Raw genomic sequence first — 19,471 nt, forward strand, 5'->3', positions numbered from 1 at the left:
GTCCTCCCCGACTTCCTTCACTCCTTCCAACTCGACCCTGAGAGGCCCGCCCAGCCGCCTGACCCAGAGAGGCCCACCCAGCAACTCGACCTACCTGGAGATGCTACTCCCCATGAACCTTGCCTTCCCCAGGAAGTCCACCTCCAGGGTTTCGCTCCCAACGTGGCTGGCAGCTCCAGGACCTGTTCCCCTCTGCAAGCACGTGCGGCTCCTCAAGGCGGATCCGTTCGTCGAGAGGGTACAGCTAATCCATGCAAAGCGCAGTATACCTACATGGCTGATGATCGATCAATGACTCCAGAAGCGCGATTGGATGACAATTGAAGGCTTTATTGTACTAGATGTTTCCCCCAGCAGCGCAGGTGCAGAATGCAGCTGCTGGGGAGACACAGGCTCTTATACTCCGCCTTGCTGGGCGGAACCAGCAGGCAGGTTTAACCAATGATATAGCAGTCTCAGCTACCTCCCACACCAATGGTCTTACAGCATTGTCAGGGTACCGTAATACCCCTAATACCGACTACCACAGTGGCGTACCCCGACGGCCGCCAAGACACAGTCTCCCTCAGGGACCTGGCACCAGCAGGTACCCCACCCCCTCCCTCTGCCCCGCTGCCACCCTTCCTGGCCCCAGTACACCTCACCACAGCCCTCGCTCGAGGACGATCCGGCCTCCCCTTGGTCCCACCCGGGGATGAAGATGAGGTCGACACGGTCCCGGAGTCACCGGCGACCGAGCCGACACCTGCATCGCCACCGGGACTGCAGCGCTCACAACGGAGGATCAAGGCACCCGATCGGCTGAATTTGTGAACTTTCCCCAAAATGTTAACCTTAAAATGCATGTAAATAGTTTTCCACCACCCCGGCTGGACTCTTTTTTAACAGGGGGTGAATGTGGTAGTCACCACTGTTGTATATATCACATATGAGATGTAATACTGTAAGATTCCTGTACTACAGGTACGGGGGTAGATCCCTGCCTGCTGGCTCCGCCCAATAGGCGGAGTATAAATGTGTGTGCTCACCAAGCTGCAGCCAGTTTGGCTGCAGCTGCGGGAGGCTACACATCTCTGCTTAATAAAGCCTCGATTATACTCTACTCTCGTCTCGTCGTAATTGATAGTGCATCTCTGGAGTCGGGTCTTGAAGTAGGCCCAGTCGGGCCTCCACGTGGATTTTTCTTTCTTCCATCTCCAGGTAAGTCAAGTTGCTGGGCGGGGCTCTCTGGGTCAGGCAGCTCAGTGGGCATCTTGGGGTCGAGTTGGGCCAGGTCTCGTCGTCGGGGATCGGGAGCTCCGGGGACTGGGCCAGGCGATCCGGGGGCTGGAGTCAGTTGTTAGGCCGGGTTGGGAGCTCCGAGGTCCGGGACGGCTCCAAATCGTGTTCGGAGCTGCACTTCCGGTTTGGACCCGATCCGCTTCAAGGTTGTGGAGGTCAAGTCGGGTCAGGTGAAAAGGACTCCACGGGCCTCGGAGGATGTTCAAGCCTGCAAGAAAAGATAAAAGAGAGAGGTTAGTAATAATATTAGTCATAGAATTAAATTTTTAAATATTAGAACGGTTGTAAAAAGTGGATCTGTTGGGGAGCTCGCAGAGAGTCACCTCGCTCCAGCACCATCTGTGAGAAGTTATTAATTTTGATAGGAAGAACACGGAGAGACAATTTTTTTTTAACGGATTTTATTACAAACGTGTATCAGAACAGGTCACAGCGAACAAACACCCCAGGAAACAATCTTCCCTACAATCAACTATACAGTCTGTACAGAATTTTCCTCTTTTTCAGTCCCCCCTGTCTTGTTATGCTCTTGGCGTAGCATAAGCTGCTTCCTTGATGTGCACTCTGACAAAGAGAGGTTCAGACATGGAGATAACTTTAACACATTTATTAAACTATTAACAATTCTCCTACTCGGGTTCGGCACTACTGTTAATCCTTCTATAGCTACTCAGACTGATGAACCAGTCTGCTACAATCCATGTGGTGGGTGTGATGTTGAATCAACCCTGTGTCTGTACTCACTGAGTGCCTCCACTGGAAAGAGGAAGATCATGTGTGTTGTGTCCTTTACATATGGGTTGGTGTAATGCCCCCCCTGTGGTAGTGTCACCACTGTGTGTATAGTGAATGCCCATTGGTCGTGTCCTTTCTTACTGACCTATTGGTTGAGTGTCTGTGTGTCATGTCTCTGGTGCTCCCTCTACTGTCTAGCTAGTCTATGTGTACTTACATTAACCCCTTGTGTATCTACAGTGATGCATATCACCACACCCCCTTCCCCACGACAAACAGCCCCCCCCCAAACACAGTCACAAACATCTCCCACCTTTCCTCAAACCTGCCTGAAGAGCCCCTTAACTCATACTTTATCTTCTCTAATCGCAGGAAGTTACCGAACTTGCTTCATTATTATTGGGCGGCGAATGCGTACAGGTCACCCAACCAAGCCGCTACCCCCGGTGGAGATGCCGACCGCCACTCCAGCAAAATTTGCCGCCGTGCAATCAGAGAGGCGAAGGCAAAGACATCGGCCTTCCTCCACTCCATGAGCTCCAGCTTCTCTGAAACCCCAAATATCGCCACCAAAGGGTCCGGGTCCACTCCCTCCTCCACTATCCTGGCTAAGATTGTGAACACACCCGCCCAGAATCTTCCCAATTTTTTGCAACCCCAAAACATGTGCGCGTGATTCGCTGGCCCCCGCCCACACCTCTCACACTCTTCTGCTACCCCCTGAAAGAACCCACTCATTCTCGCCCGAATCATATGCACCCTGTGCACCACCTTAAACTGTATCAGGCTCATCCTTGCACATGAGGAGGTCCTGTTTACCCTATGCAGTGCCTCACTCCATTCTCCCCAATTGATCTACCCTCCCGACTCCGCTTCCCATTTCTCCTTGATCTTCACCACCCGCTCGCCTCCCTGCTCCCCCAGCCATTTGTATATATCCCCAATTTTTCCCTCCCCTTCCACATTCAGAAGCAGCAGTCGCTCCAGCAGGGTGTATCCCGCCAACCTAGGGAACCCCTTCCAGACCTTTGATACAAAGTCCCTAACCTGCAGATACCTGAATTCACTCCCCCTCGGCAGCTCTACCCTCTTCCTTAACTCCTCCAGACTGGCGAACCCTTCCTCCAAATACAGATCCCTCACCTTGACCAGCCCCACTTCCCTCCACCTCCTATATACACTATCCATCCCCCCAGCTCAAACCCATGATTCTTGCACAGCGCCATTAGCACCGACATCCCTTCCACCCTAAAATGCCTCCTCAACTGATTCCATTCCTTCACCATGGACTGCACCACTGGGCTCCTTGAATGCCTACTCGGAGGCATTGGTAACGCTGCCGTCACCACAGCCCTCAAACTAGACCCCTTACAAGATTCCTCCTCCATCCTAATCCACTCTACCCCTTCTCCTTCCCACCACCGCAGCACCTTGTCCACATTTGCCGCCCAATAATAATGAAGCAAGTTCGGTAACGCCAACCCTCCCTGCTGCGTCTGTACCAGGGTCCTCCCCACCCTCGGCACCTTCCCTGCCCATACAAAGTCAGAAATTATCTTGTCCTCTTTCCGAAAAAAGGCCTTTGGTATAAAGACCTGGAGAGCTTGAAAGATAAACAATAACCTCGGCAGAAATTCATTTTCACCACTTGGACCCTCCCCGCCAATGTTAAGTGCAGTGTATGCCATCTCTTAAGATCCTCCCTATCCTCTTCCACCAGCTTTGTTAAGTTCCACTTGTGGAGCCCCGTCCATTCCTTCGCGACCTGAATCCCCAAATACGTAAACCTATCCCTCGCTACCATAAATGGCGTCCCCCCTTAATTAGCCCGCTCTGCCGGCTCATTCACCGGGAATACCTCGCTTTTCCCTACATTCAGATTGTACCCTGATGACCCTCCAAACCTCCCCAACAGGCCCATAATCCTTCCCATACTCTCCAACGGATCCTAAACATACAGCAAGAGGTCATCGGCATAGAGCGACACCCGATGCTCCCTCTGTCCCCTCATAAACCCACGCCACTCTGCCGACCCCCTGAGAGCCATCGCCAATGGCTATATGGCCAGAGCAAACAGCAGTGGTGACAGCGGGCACCCCTGCCTCGTACCCGTGTGTAAGTCACAGCTTTGTGAGCTCATATCATTCGTCCTCAACCTTGCCCTTGGTGTCACGTATAGCCACAAATCTCCAAATCCAAACTTTCCCAAAGCCTTGAAAAAGTACCGCCACTCCACCTGATCAAATGCCTTCTCCGCGTCCATAGACACCAACACCTCCGGTAACAGAGCCTCCGACGATTCATCACCACATTCAACAGCCATCTTATATTACTCGCGAGCTGCCTGCCCTTCACGAAGCCTGTTTGATCTTCTGCCACCACCCCGGGGATACACTCCTCCATCCACCCCGCCAACAACTTAGCCAATACTTTCACATCTGCGTTCAATAATGATATGGGCCTATACGACCCACATTCCATCGGGTCCTTCCCCTTTTTCAGAATTACTGTGATTACTGTCCGCGTCATCGTCTCCGGCAACTCCCCCTTCTCCAACGCTTCATTAAATGCCCCCAATGGATGTGGTGCCAGGTCCGTCGCAAATTCCTTCTAGAATTCTGGCAGGTTCCCATTCGGCTTTGGGGCCTTCCCCGACTTCATACCCCTGATACTATCCAGCACCTCCCTCAATCCCAGGGGCTCCTCCAATGCCTGCCTCTTTGCTTCCCCCACCTGGGGAAATTCCAGAAACCTCCCCATGTCCCCCTCCTCTCCTCCCAGGTCCATCTCATAAAGTCCCTGGTAGTACTCCCTAAATGCCTCATTTATCTGCCGTGGCTCCGACACCACATCCCAGCCCCAGTCCGTATCTTCAATATTTTCCTGGGCGCAGCCTGCCTCCGCAGCTGGTGCGTCAGAATGCAGCTCGCCTTCTTCCCATGCTCATATTGCACCTCCCTTGCCCTACGCAGTTGCCCTACCGCCCTCCCTGTTGTCAGCCTGTCAAACTGCCCCTGCAGCTTTTTCCTCCTCGCCAATCCCTCCACGGTGGGCACCCTCGAATACTCCCTGTCCACCTCCACTATCTTGCTCACGAGATGGTCATGTTCCTCCCTCTCTCTATCCGCCCGGGTCTTAAATAAAATAAATTCCCCCTGGACCACTGCCTTCAGTGCTTCCCAAAAAATGGCCACTGGCACCTCCCCATTCTGATCATGGAGAGACATATAAAATATAGTGTGTGATTCTATAGGTGACGCAGAAGCCCACAGACCTAGATGTTTATGTACATAAGTCATTGAAGGTGGCAAAGTAAGCTTTACGCACGTGAAGTAGAAACATCCTGAGTGAGTGAGGCAGCCCAAATGAGGATTGAAATTTGGTAATTTGGAGCAGTGTGCTGATTCAGTGCAGAGTGGGAGGAGGTGCTTTTTCTCTTTTGGTTTGCTTTCTTTCTTCTGGCTTTGTAACTGGTAATCTGCAGGGAGAGATGTGGAGAGCATCCTGGGAAGGTAAGTGGCATAAAGACCTTTTGAAATTGTGGGGGCGGGGGGGAACTGAACTGACATCACAGTAAAGCTATGATCTGATTGGCTAGTAAGGAATCTGCTAATTTTGAATAAAATAATAACATAGAAAAAACTAATCATAACTAATTAATTAATTAGGTAGAGGAATAACTAAACTTCAGGGCAGAGATTAGTATTTAATTTTACAGTAAAAATCTAGCGCCAGAGCCATTTAGTTAATTGTAACTTAATCTAATAACAATTTAATTATTTTTGAATTAAATAACGAGTGCATAAATGTCACTCAGTGGGGTGCAGTGCTCTAACTGCAAGATGTGGCAGATCTGTGACGCATCCAGCGTGTCAGCCGACTACGCCTGCAGGAAGTGTACCTAATGGCAGCTCCTCAGAGACCCATGTGGTTCGGTTGGAGCAGCAGTTGGATGCACTTAGGAGCATGCACGTGGCAGAAAGCATCATAGATAGGAGTTAGAGAGGTACAGGCAGACAGATGGGTGACCGCTAGAAAGGGCAGGCAGTCTATGCAGGAATCCCCTGTGGCTGTCCCCCTCTCTAACAGGTATACCATTTTGGATACAGTTAGGGGGATAGCCTATCAGGGGAAAACAACAGCAGCCAGAACAGTGGCACCACATCTGGCTCTGTTGCTCAGCAAGGGAGGGCAAAGTGCAGGAGAGTGCTAGTTATAAGGGACTCTATAGTCAGGGGCACAGATAGGCGCTTCTGTGGATGTGAAATAGCCTCCAAGGTATGTTGCCTTCCTGGTGCCAGGGTCAAGGATGTCTCTGAACGAACACAGGACATCCTGAAGGCGGAGGATAAACAGGCAGAGGTTGCAGTACACATAGGTACTAGCAACTTAGGTAGGAAGAATGATGAGGTCCTGCAGAAGGAGTTCAGTGAGTTAAGCAGTAAGCTAAATAGCAGGACCGCTAGGGTTGTAATCTCAGGATTACTCCCTGTGCCACATGCCAGTGAGGCTAGAACTAGGAAGATAGTGTAGCTAAACACGTGGCTAAACTGGTGTCGGAGGGAGGGTCTCAGATTTCTAGACCATTGGGATCTCTTCCGGGACAGGTGGGACCTGTACAAGAAGGACGGGTTGCTTCTAAACTGGATGTCGCCAATATCCTGGCTGGGAGGTTTGCGAGTCACTCGGGAGGATTTAAACTAATATGGCATGGGGGTGGGAACCAGACGTTAGCTTAGAAGGTGTCATAACTAAAGGGGAAATACAGAACAAAAATAAGAAAGCAACATCAATCTCAGATAGAGCAAAAAAAGTGACAAATGTGAGAAGGCAAGTGGTCAATGCAGGACTTGAGGGTGTTGTACCTAAATGCGCGCAGTATACGGAACAAGGTAAATGAGCTTGTTGCACATATTGAAATTGGCCGGTACGATGTTGTGGGCATCACAGAGACGTGGCTGCAAGGGGATCAGGGCTTTGATCTAAATATACAAGGAAATGTGTCCTATCGAAAGGACAGGTAGATGGGCAAAAGGGGCGGGGTTGCATTGTTAGTAAGGAATGGAGTTAAATCGATAGCAAGGTGCGATATAGGGTCAGAAGGCATAGAATCTCTGTGGGTAGAGTTGAAGAATTACAAAGGTAAAAAGACCCTGATGGGAGTTATGTACAGGCCCCCTAGCTGGAGTCAGGTTGTGGGGCAGAAAATAAATCAGGAGATAGAAAAGGCATGTAAAAAAGGCAATATTGCAATAATCATGGGGGACATCAATATGCAGGTGGACTGGGAAAATCAGGCTGATAGTGGATCCCAAGAAAAGGGATTTGTGGAATGTCTAAGAGACATTTTTTGGAGCAGCTTGTGACAGAGCCTAGTAGGGAACAGGCAATTCTGGATTTGGTGATGTGTAATGAGGCAGAGTTGATTAGGGAACTTAAGGTGATGGAACCCTTAGGGAGCAGTGACCACAATATGGTAGAATTTACCCTGTAGTTTAAGAGGGAGAAGCTGGAATCAGATGTAACTAGAATCAAATTCCTTGGGCATTGGAACCGGTTCTGGGGGAGGTGGGACCAATACAAACAGGACGAACTGCAGCCGGGCAAGATTAGAACCAATGTGTTTGCTAGTGCTGTTGGGGAGGGTTTAAACTAATGTGGCAGGGGGGTGGAAACCAATGCTGGAATTCGGAGAGAAGTAAAACAGGGACAGAAACAAAAGGCAGCAAGGGGGAAAGTATAAAGCAGAGAAGCCATAGTCAAAAATCAAAAATGGCCACAGTACATGGTACAGCGACTGAGGAGAGCTCAGTGAATAGGCCCAGTAATACTAAAAGGAATAAAACGGGAAGTAAAAAAATAAATGGAAAGCAAAGCAGCTACATGAAGATATGGGTTCAATTATAAGGAAAATTAGGAGAAAAGTTAAAAGGAAAAATAACTTAGGAGAGGTTATTGATAGAGGTGTTAAGAGTCAAAATGGAGGTATAAAAGCCAACATATGGGTACTTTACCTGAATGCTCATAGTATTCGGAATAAGGTTAATGAGTTGGTGGCGCAAATCATCGTGAATGATTACGATTTAGTGGCCATTACTGAAACATGGTTAAAGGATGGTCACGACTGGGAGTTAAATATCCAAGGGTATCAAACTATTCGGAAGGACAGAGTGGATGGTAAGGGAGGTGGTGTAGCTCTATTATTTAAGGATGACATCCGGGCAGTAGTGAGGGATGACATCAGTGCTATGGAGGATAAGGTTGAATCATTTGGGTGGAAATCAGGAATAGTAAAGCGAACAAAATCACTGATAGGAGTAGTCTATAGGCCACAAAATAGTAACACTATGGTGGGGCGGGCAGTAAACAAAGAAATAACTGATGCATGTAGAAATGTTACAGCAGTTATCATGGGGGATTTCAATCTATATGTCGATTGGTTAAACCAGGTCGGTCAAGGCAGCCTTGAGGAGGAGTTTATAGAATGTATCCTCGATAGTTTCCGAGAACAGTATGTAATGGAACCTACGAGGGAACGTGCGATCCTAGATCTGATCCTGTGTAATGAGGCAGGATTGATTAATGATCTCATAGTTAGGGATCCTCTTGGAAGGAGCGATCACAATATGGTGGAATTTAAAATAGAGATGGAGGGTGAGAAGGTAAAATCAAACACTAGTATTTTGTGCTTAAACATAGGAGATTACAATGGGATGAGGGAAGAGCTGGTTAAGGTAGACTGGGAGCAAAGACTTTATGGTGAAACTATTGAAGAACAGTGGAGAACCTTCCAAGCGATTTTTCACAGTGCTCAGCAAAGTTTATACCAACAAAAAGGAAGGACGGTAGAAAGAGGGAAAATCTACCGTGGATATCTAAGGAAATAAGGGAGAGTATCAAATTGAAGGAAAAAGCATACAAAGTGGCAAAGAGTAGTGGGAGACTAGAGGATTGGGAAATATTTAGGGGGCAACAGAAAGCTACTAAAAAAGCTATGAAGAAGAGTGAGATAGATTATGAGAGTAAACTTGCTCAGAATATAAAAACAGATAGTAAAAGTTTCTACAAATGTATAAAACAATAAAGAGTGGCTGAGGTAAATATTGGTCCTTTAAAGGATGAGAAGGGAGATTTAATAATGGGAGATGAGGAAATGGCTGAGGAACTGAACAGGTTTTGGGTCAGTCTTCACAGTGGGAGACACAAATAACATACCAGTGACTGATGGAAATGAGGCTATGACAGGTGAGGGCCTTGAGCCGATTGTTATCACTAAGGAGGTAGTGATGGGCAAGCTAATGGGGCTAAAGGTAGACAAGTCTCCTTGCCCTGATGGAATGCATCCCAAGGTACAAAAAGAGATGGCTAAGGAAGTTGCAAATGCACTCGTGATAATTTACCAAAATTCAATGGACTCTGGTGTGATCCCACAGGATTGGAAATTAGCAAACGTGACACCACTGTTTAAAAAAGGAGGTCGGCAGAAAGCGGGTAATTATAGGCCTGTTAGTTTTATTTTGGTAGTAAGGAAGATACTAGAATCTATCATCAAGGAAGAAATGGCGAGGCATCTGGATGGAAATTGTCCCATTGGACAGACACAGCATGGGTTCATAACTAACTAATTTAGTGGAATTCTTTGAGGACATTACTAGTGCGGTAGACAACAGGGAGCCAATGGATGTGGTACATCTGGATTTCCAGAAAGCTTTTGACAAGGTGCCACACAAAAGGTTGCTGCATAAGATAATGCTGCATAGCGTTAAGGGTAAAGTAGTAGCATGGATAGATGATTGGTTAATTAATAGAAAGCAAAGAGTGGGGATTAATGGGTGTTTCTCTGGTTGGCAATCAGTAGCTAGTGGTGTCCCTCAGGGATCAGTGTTGGGCCCACAATTGTTCAAATTTACATGGATGATTTGGAGTTGGAGACCAAGTGCACTGTGTCCAAGTTTGCAGGCGATGCTAACATGAGTGGTAAAGCAAAAAGTGCAGAAGATACTGGAAGTTTGCAGAGGGATTTGTATAGGTTAAGTGAATGGGCTAGGGTCTGGCAGATGGAATATAATGTTGACAAATGTGGGGTTATCCATTTTGGTAGGAATAGTAGCAAAAGGGATTATCATTTAAATGATAAAATATTAAAACATGCTGCTGTGAAGAGGGACCTGGATGAGTGCATGAGTCGTAAAAAGTTGGTTTACAGGCGCAACAGGTGATTAAGAAGGCAAATGGAATTTTGTCCTTCATTGCTAGAGGGATGAAATTTAAGACATGGGAAGTTATGCTGCAACTGTATAAAGTGTTAGTGAGGCCACACTTGGAGTATTGTATTCAGTTTTGGTCTCCTTACCTGAGAAAGGACGTACTGGCGCTGGAGAGTGTACAGAGGAGATTCACTAGGCTAATCCCAGAGTTGAGGGGGTTGGATTATGAGGAGAGGTTGAGTAGACTGGGACTGTACTCATTGGAATTTCGAAGAATGCGAGGGGGTCTTATAGAAACATATAAAATTATGAAGGGAATAGATAGGATAGATGCGGGCAGGTTGTTTCCACTGGCGGATGAAAGCAGAACTAGGAGGTATATAAACTGAAGTAGATTTAGGACTGAGTTTAGGAGCAACTTCTTCACTCAAAGGATTGTGAATCTATGGAATTCCTTGCCCAGTGAAGCAGTTGAGGCTCCTTCATTAAATGTTTTCAAGATAAAGATAGATAGTTTTTTGAAGAATAAGGGAATAAAGGATTATGGTGTCCGGGCGGGAAAGTGGAGCTGAGTCCACAAAAGATCAGCCATGATCTCATTGAATGGCGGAGCAGGCTCGAAGAGCGAGATGGCCTACTCCTGTTCCTAGTTCTTATGTTCTTATGTTCTTATGTAACAGTATTAAAATTAAATAAGGGTAACTACAAAGACATGAGGGAGGAGCTGACAAGAGTTGATTGGAAAAGGAGCCTAGCAGGGAAGACTGTGGAACAGCAATGGCAGGTGCTTTTGGGGATCATTCGGGAGGCACAACAGAAATTCAATGCAAGGAGGAGGAAACATGCTAAGGAGAGGACAAGGCACCCATGGCTAACATGGGAAGTCAAGGACAGCAGAGAAGCAAAATAAAAAGTATACAAAGTGGTGAGGATTAGTGGGAAGCCAGAGGATTAAGAGGCATTTAAAAGCGAGCAGAGGACAACTAAAAAAGCAATAAGAGGGGAGAAGATGAAATATGAGTGCAAGGTAGCTAGTAATATAAAAGAAGATAGGAAGAGTTTTTTTCAATATATAAAAGATAAGAGAGAGGCAAAAATAGACATTGGACCACTGGAAAATGTGGCTGGAGAAGTCAGAATAGGAAACAAAAAAATGGCAGAGGAATTGAATAGTTATTTTGCATCAGTCTGGGATGCCAGAGCTCCAGAAGAATCAGAGATGAGTGCAGTGGCCATCACTAAGAAGAAGGTTCTGGGGAAACTGAAAGGCCTGAAGGTGGATAAATCACCTGGACCGGATGGACTACACACCAGGATTCGAAAAGAGATAGCTCAGGACATTGTGGAGGCACTGGTGATGATCTTTCAGGAATCACTGGAGGCAGAAGGGTCCCAGAGGACTGGAAAGTGGCTAATGTAACACCCCTGCTTAAGAAGGGAGGGAAGCAGAAGGCGGGAACTTATAGGCCGGTTGGCCTGACTTCAGTCATTGGTAAGATTGTAGAGTCCATTATTAAAGATGAGATCACGGAGTATTTAGAAGTGCATGATAAAATAGGACTGAGCCAGCATGGCTTCGTCAAGGGGAAGTCATGTCTGACAAATCTGAAAGAGTTCTTCGAGGAGGTAACAAGGAAGCTAGACAAAGGAGAAGCAATGGAAATGATTTATTTAGATTTTCAGAAGGCCTTTAACAAGGTGCAGCATAGAAGACTGTGAAATAAGTTAAGAGCCCATGGTGTTAAGGGTAAGATCCTGGCATGGATAAAGGAATGGCTGACTGGCAGAAGGCAGAGAGTGGGGATAAAGGGGTCTTTTTCAGGATGGTAGCCGGTGACTAGTGTGCCTCAGGGGTCTGCTAGGACCACAACTTTTCACAATATACATTAATGATCTGGAAGAAGGAACTGAAGGCACTGTTGTTAAGTTTGCAGATGATACAAAGATCTGTAGAGGGACAGGTAGTATTGAGGAAGCAGGGAGGGTGCAAACAGATTTGGCCAGGTTAGAGTGGGCAATGAAGTGGCAGTTAGAATACATTGTGGAAAAGTGTGAGATTATGCACTTTGGAAGGAGGAATGGAGGCAGAGACTATTTTCCAAATGGGGAAATGCTTAGGAAATCAGAAGCACAAATGGACTTGGGAGTCCTTGTTCACGATTCTCTTAAGGTTAACGTGCAGGTTCAGTCGGCAGTTAGGAAGTCAAATGCAATGTTAGCATTCATGTCGAGAGGCCTAGAATAAAAGACCAGGGATGTATTTCTGAGGCTGTATAAGGCTCTGGTCAAACCCCATTTGGAGCACTGTGAGCAGTTTTGGGCTCATATTTAAGGAAGGATGTGCTGGTCTAGGAAGGAAGACAGCAATATCAAAGACCCCTCCCACCCAGGCTTTGCCCTCTTCCAGACCCTTCCATCTGGCAGAAGATACAGAACTCTGAAGACCGGCACATCCAGACATAGGAACAGCTTCTTCCCCACAGCTACAAGACCCCTCAACAACTCTCCCTCGGACTGATCTGTTCCCTGTAAGAACGTTATTCACAATGCCCTATGCTGCTCTTGATCAAGTATTTGCTTTGTTTGGCCCTTGTTCCGCACTGTAACCAATCACTATTTGTTGATGTACCATTTGTCAATGTACTCTGTCGATTATTCTTTTGTCCACTATGTACATACTGTGTACGTTCCCTTGGCCGCAGAAAAATACTTTTCACTGTAATTTGGTACATGTGACAATAAATCAATCAATCAAATACATGTAATCAGTTATTGTTAAGATTGAAGTTTAAAAGTTTAACTATTGTTTTTCTTTTGTTTTAATTAAGTTTGTTTGTAAAGTTACCATGCCCTATTTCTTATATTATCGCTCCTGGATTGATCTTTCTGCACCACCTTAAAACTTTAAAACGTTATAGTTCTGGTGCACTATCATAGCCACTGTTGAGAGCTGACCAGGTATCAGGAACACCGTGAATAAACCAGCGTTCACCCTTTTGTTCAGCTTCCTGGTTCTTTATGGGTGGGCTGCCTTTAAAGAAGATCAAAGTCCAAAACAAGTTGGAGCAAAGGTTCTGGAGCATTAATTAATTAATCATTGGCACTTGTTTTATACTCAAGGCATTTTTCATCTTTGATTTCTTTCAAGGCAACTTGAAATAGAAATTAACATTCAGGTTACTCGGTTTAGACCTCACAGCATGTGCTGGTCATTTGCCAATTTACTCTGCCATAACATGTCAAAAGGCCAGCTTTCTGTACTATGTATTGAATCATAGGATCCCAATAGTGCAGAAGGAGACCATTCGGCCCATCGAGTCTGCGCTGACCCTTTTGAAAGAGCATCCTACCTAGGCCCAATCCCTGCTCTAGCCTTGTAACCCCACCCAACCTTTGGACACACAGGGGCAATTTAGCATGACCAATTCACCTAACCTGCACATCTTTGGAATGTGGGAGGAAACCTGAGCACCCAGAGGAAACCCACACAGACATGGGGAGAATGTGTAAACTCCACACAAGACAGTCACCCGAGGTCGGAATCAAACCTGGGTCCTTGGCACTGTGAGGCAGCAGTACTAACCACTGTGCCAACATGCAGTGCTGCCCCTATTCTTAAATCCACATCCTTGGAAAGGAGATTAAATGAATTTTTCCCATTAGCAAATGTGAAAAATCTCTTGATTTTCTGCAAACAGGGGGGGGAAAAAATTAACACATGACATGCAAGAAGTTACAGTGGGCAAGCATTTCCCTGACCACTCTTGTGCTGAAATTACGTGGAAATTTACCCCAGTTTGTGAAACAGACTTGCTGATAGATATTTTGCTGAAATTTCCTGCATAGCCTATTTGCTTATGCTGGAATGTAAAAACCAGAAAAGCAAATCAGGAAAATCCATCAGGAACTTAATTGGGCCCCACAACGCCAGTATTTGCACGGGGTAGATGGAGTAGGGGGGACCAGTGGCAGTCCTCTCGCAGGCTAGAGAGACTATAGACCTGGCATACCTATGTTCCTGCCATTATGCCAAGACCGTACTGCAGTTTGGAAAAGAGTTGCGGAGGAAAGCCAATCCAAGTCCAGAGCTAGGCAAGCTGTTAACAAGAAAAGTGATTTTAAAAAGTACTCATTTAAGTAAGGGGCAACTTCCATGATCAATGCATAGAGTTACAGTGTTATAATCAACACTATGGTCCTGAAATTACTTATTTTCACTGTCGCTTTTGGCCACATTATTTCAGCATAGTTACACTTTCAGTGGCGGGTTCTGACATGGGACCTATACTGCTGTGTAATGACAGCAATGATTGCCCTGTAATGACAGCAATTACTGCCCTGTAATGACAGCAATGATAGTAATGTTATTTGTGGGTCTCTCTGTAATCTATCTGATTCTGCAGGCAGCTGCTTAAAAACATGTAAATGCTCAGGGCAGCACGGTGGCGCAGTGGGTTAGCTCTGCTGCCTCACGGCGCCGAGGTCCCAGATTCGATCCTGGCTCTGGGTCACTGTCCGTGTGGAGTGTGCACATTCTCCCCGTGTTTGCGTGGGTTTCGCCCCCGCAACCCAAAGATGTGCAGGATAGGTGAATTGGCCACACTAAATTGCCCCTTAATTGGAAAAAATGAATTGAGTACTCAAAATTAAAAACAAAACATGTAAATGCTCCTGGAGCAAACCCCCCCTCCCCACCCCTCCACCCCACAAAAATATAAATCTCATCCTATTTCCAGTTCTCTCCAGCTTTGACCAAGAATCATCCAGGCTTGGAACGTTAGCTCCGTTCTCGCTGCATAGATGCTGCCAAACCTGCGCATTTTGTTCGAGCTGGGCTCGCTTCTGACAACTGGAAGGACGGTAAGATGTCGGCATAGTTGCGTCTACTCATAGCGGGAGATTATGAGCACCAAGATGCCGTCCCTTGCACTTTTAACAGTGAAAGTGGAGAAGTACTCCAAGGTGGAAGACAATGAGATAACATACAACAATTTGTATTTATACAGCACTTTTAATGTAGTCAAACATCCCAAGGTGTTTTCACAGAAGCTGATCAAACAAGTTTTGACATCGAACTACGTAAGGAAATTTCAGGACAGGTGATCAAAAGCTTGGTTAGAGTTAGGTTTTAAAGAGTGTCTTAAAAGAAAAGAGAAGCACTGAGGGCGAGGTTGAAGGTGGGATTTCTGAGGCTTAGGGTCAAGTCAGCTGAAGAAACGGAGAAGCAATTATAGGATGTGGAAGAGGTCAGAGTTGAACAAACGCAGGTATCTGGGAGGGCTGTAGGACAGGAAGAGATTACAGGGACGGGTGGGGGGCGGGGAGGCCATGGAGAGATTTGAAAATAAGGATGAGTATTTTTAACTATAAATATTGTGGGGCCGGAAGCCAATTTAGGTCAGTAAGCACAGGGGTGATAGATGAATGGGACTTAACATGAGTTATATATATATGGGTAGCAGAGTTTTACAGAAACTCAAGATTATGGAGGGTAGATTATGAGAGGCTGGTCAGGAAACCATTGGAATCGGCAAGTCCTGGCGATTTGGGCCGGAATCAAAGACAATAGGCAGGATTGTCTGGTGGCAAAGGAGGCTCGCCATTAGCTACCGGCGGGATTCCCACTGATGTCTACAGCATTTTGCGTGGCGTGCCCCCCCCCCCCCCCCCCAGTGGAGGGTCGCCTTTGGTCAGACCGGATGATCCCGCTGGAGGAAGGGCCAGATAATCCCACCCAATGGCTTCAATCTTCCCAATATTTAGCTGGGAGGAAAATGCTGTTGGCACCTACATCAAAAGGTTGCAGATAGAATGAGCTGGATAATTTATCATGGTCAGGAGGATATGCCTTCGGGATATTATCACTTGCCAAGGAATTTGGAACTATACCGATTGCTGTATGAATACCTGCAGCCAAGATCATCTCCCTGGGTTACTCCGGCTGTGAAAATGACTCCGCTTTTGTGCCATAGCCATGGGTGAATCATAATATCACATTTAGAGTGCCGTTGGGGAATACATCAATCAGGTTTTTGACTAGTCTTTTTGGAGGACGGGAAAATTCACCCAGTTTGGCAAGATATCAGTTTCATAGAACCATCTCATATTGCTGTGTTTCCCCAAATTGCAGGGTGCAGTGAGTAACATACAGGGAGATTACAGGCTCCTACTGCTCACCTCAATTTCCTTAACAGGAGAGGGTGCCTGCATTCTGTTACCAGATGTAAATATTGCTTCACGTCAAAGCCCCATTTACTGGAATTTGTCATGCGGCATCACCCCCAGGAATTCTGTTCTCCTTAAGCTTGTCCAGGAAGACTTTCAAGTGAACAGATGGGGTTTGTGAGTAACATTGTGGACCTCTTGTCAGAATAGATAAGAGCTACAAGAACAACAATGGGGGAAACTACAAACCTCAGCCAGAAACGTCATTGTGGGTCTAAAGGGATTCTTAAAGGTGCACTTCAGTTGCCGTGATAGGTGAGGGAAGGACTCACAATAGACGCAAAAGGATGCGCTCCACATAATTATAGCCTGCTTGCAAAAGACCCATGAAAAATTCCCATGTAGCTGGTCCTAGCTGCTTTGACAGAACCGCAGAATAGCTACTTAACAATATTGTGGCTCATGGAATAGGAGGGTCAGTGTCAGCTTGGATTAAAAATTAATTTAACGACAGAAACAGCAAGTTATGGTAAATGAAAGAGAAAATGCTGGAAAATCTCAGCAGGTCTGGCAACATCTGTAGGGAGAGAAAAGAGCTAATGTTTCGAGTCCGATGACTCTTTGTCAAAGAGTTATGGTATATGGCTGTTTTTCTGACTGGAGGATGGTGGATCATTGTATCCCCTTAGAGAAATATCGTGATCTATCACTAAGATCACAGTTTTTTCTGCTACACAATATAAACTGGATATTGGAATACAGAGTAAATTTAGGGGGGGAAGGGAGACAGTGAGGATGATGTCAATGGATTCAGAATCTCCCCCATGAATGGAGGTACATAAAGATAAGCATAAATAAGCTACCAAACAGTGACAGACAGAATTTAATATAGAGAAGTGTGACGTGTTGCATTTTGGTAGACAGGATCAGGAGAGGCCCCATAATTAATGGCACAATTCTAAAGAGTGCACAGAGGCAGCAGAATCTGAGGGTTCAAGTGGAAAGGTCTTTGAAGGTGGCAGGATATATTTGAAGAGTAGTTCACAAAACATATGGGATATTGAGTTTCATAAATGGAGATCTCCATGGAGTACAAAAGCAGGGAAGTTACACTGAACCTTTATTAAGCTCTGGTTAGGCCACAACTAGAATATTGTGCCCAGCTTTGGTCACCACAGTTTAGGAAGGATGTGAGAGGGGTTGCAGAGGAGATTTACCAGAGTGCTTCAAGGGATGATGGAATTTCGCTACAAGGCTAGTTTTGAGAATGTGGGGTTTGAGTAAAGAAGGATGAGGTGAAATCTGATAGGTGTGCAAGATTCTGACAGGTTTAGATATGGTAGACAAAGAAAAGATATTTCCATCAGCTGATAGTACAAAGACTAGCGAGGGATTCCACAATGAGTGGCAGTGACTTGGAGCCCACAAGGGTAATGGAAGCAGAGGCAATGAATGATTTCAGAAGGAAATTGGATGGGTCTATGAGGGGAAATACATTTTAAAGGCTATAAGAGTGGGAGAATGAGACTGACTGGAATGCTCCACATAGGACTGACATGGATTTGATGGGCCAAATGGTCCCTTCTGTGCTGAATGATTCTATGACTCGATGACTTGGTTAGACAGACTATTATAAAACTTCTAAATGATGCCTGCAAAGTGCAGCAGAACTCTTGGCCAGCACTGCCAGAATTGTGTATCCCTTGATTTAACATATGATACAATTCTTTCCATCCAGTACCATCCTAGAACATCACACTTCATTCCTTTGACCATATATCTCTAACAAGTCCACATAATGTGAATGAATGTATGAGCATGGCATTAAGGCACACTTCCTTGTATCTCATAAATAGTTCAATACAAAATTAGTGCGCATTCTTCTTTACTAAAATCAACATCAAACATACCATTTTTCTCCTGTTCTACTGTTTCCCCGTTGTGCTCACCTGTGGTCCAGTATCAGGAAATTAGATTGGTTGCTCCTGCGATGCCAAAACAGTCGAGGTGCAGAAAGGAGTAAGAGCATGTTGGAAAACGTATCTGTAATTTAGAAGCAAGGAAGATGTAAGTTTAGTGAGGCATTTGTCAGATAAATAGAGAGAGACAGAGGAGACAGAGAATGGTAGAAGGCCAGAGATGGGAGAAGAATCACTTATCAAATGATAAAGTTCTTATTTTCTTTTGTCCAGCAGTGAATAAAGAGATGCTTGTTTAGGATGGAGTTGCAGCTTTGATTTCAATCAAATTTCTAGGTTGTGAAATTTTGAGTACATTGTCTCATCAATCCTTATTGTGGGCTGCAGAAAGAACATGTTGTTCCTTGTGCTGTTTCATTATAACCATATGTTCCCTAGTTAATGTTCCATTTCTTGGCAACATTGCAGAGAGTGAACATGCTCCCATGTCCTCTGGAGACTCTTGGTTGTGATGTACACTGTCCAGCCTGACCTCGTCCTGTTGTTCATGTACATCTGTTCTTTGCAATTGAATATCACCTTTGCTAAGTTTCCCAGCCAATATTTATCCCTCAACCAGAATGATTAGAAGGTCACTGTCTCATTGCTGTTCTTGGGAGCACATTAGCATCTGCGTTTCTTACATTACAACAGTGATTAAAATTCAAAAGCATTTCATTGACTGGAGTTCTGTGGGACACCCTGAGGTTGTGAAAGATGCTATATAAATGCAAGTTTAAAGCAACTAGACAGAGCCCGAACACACTGGACGAGACCAGACGGAAATGGGAGGACGAACTGGGGACAGAAGTGGGTGGGAACTCTGGACCGAAGAACTGAGCAGGGCCAACTCCACCTCCTCCTGCGCAAGGCTTAGCTTTATGCAATTCAAAGTGGTGCACAGAGCACCCTGACCAGAACCTGAATGAGTAGGTTCCTCCCGGAGGTGGAGGACAAATGTGAACGGAGGGGCGCGTCCCAAACTTGCTGGGTTCTGGACAGCCTTTTCCGAGGCAACATCCAAGGTTGTGGGGTGAGAGAGAAGCCAGGCCTGTCATAATATCCACTCATAGAATTTACAGTGCAGAAGGAGGCCATTTGGCCCATTGCGTCTGCACCGGCTCC

General features: G+C 46.0%; 1 long non-coding RNA gene across 1 annotated transcript; it reads right to left on the bottom strand.

Annotated features, from left to right (window-relative positions):
- Positions 1 to 1,095: 1,095 nt before the first annotated feature.
- LOC119963764 lies at positions 1,096 to 18,511 on the bottom strand. Its single transcript, XR_005460159.1, has 3 exons — positions 18,338 to 18,511; positions 14,234 to 14,320; positions 1,096 to 1,489 (listed from the first exon to the last, which is right to left on the bottom strand). It is a non-coding gene; the product is annotated as an uncharacterized LOC119963764 (long non-coding RNA).
- Positions 18,512 to 19,471: the final 960 nt, after the last annotated feature.

The sequence above is a fragment of the Scyliorhinus canicula genome, chromosome 3 (assembly GCF_902713615.1).
Source record: "Scyliorhinus canicula chromosome 3, sScyCan1.1, whole genome shotgun sequence".
NCBI classification, from domain to species: domain Eukaryota; kingdom Metazoa; phylum Chordata; class Chondrichthyes; order Carcharhiniformes; family Scyliorhinidae; genus Scyliorhinus; species Scyliorhinus canicula.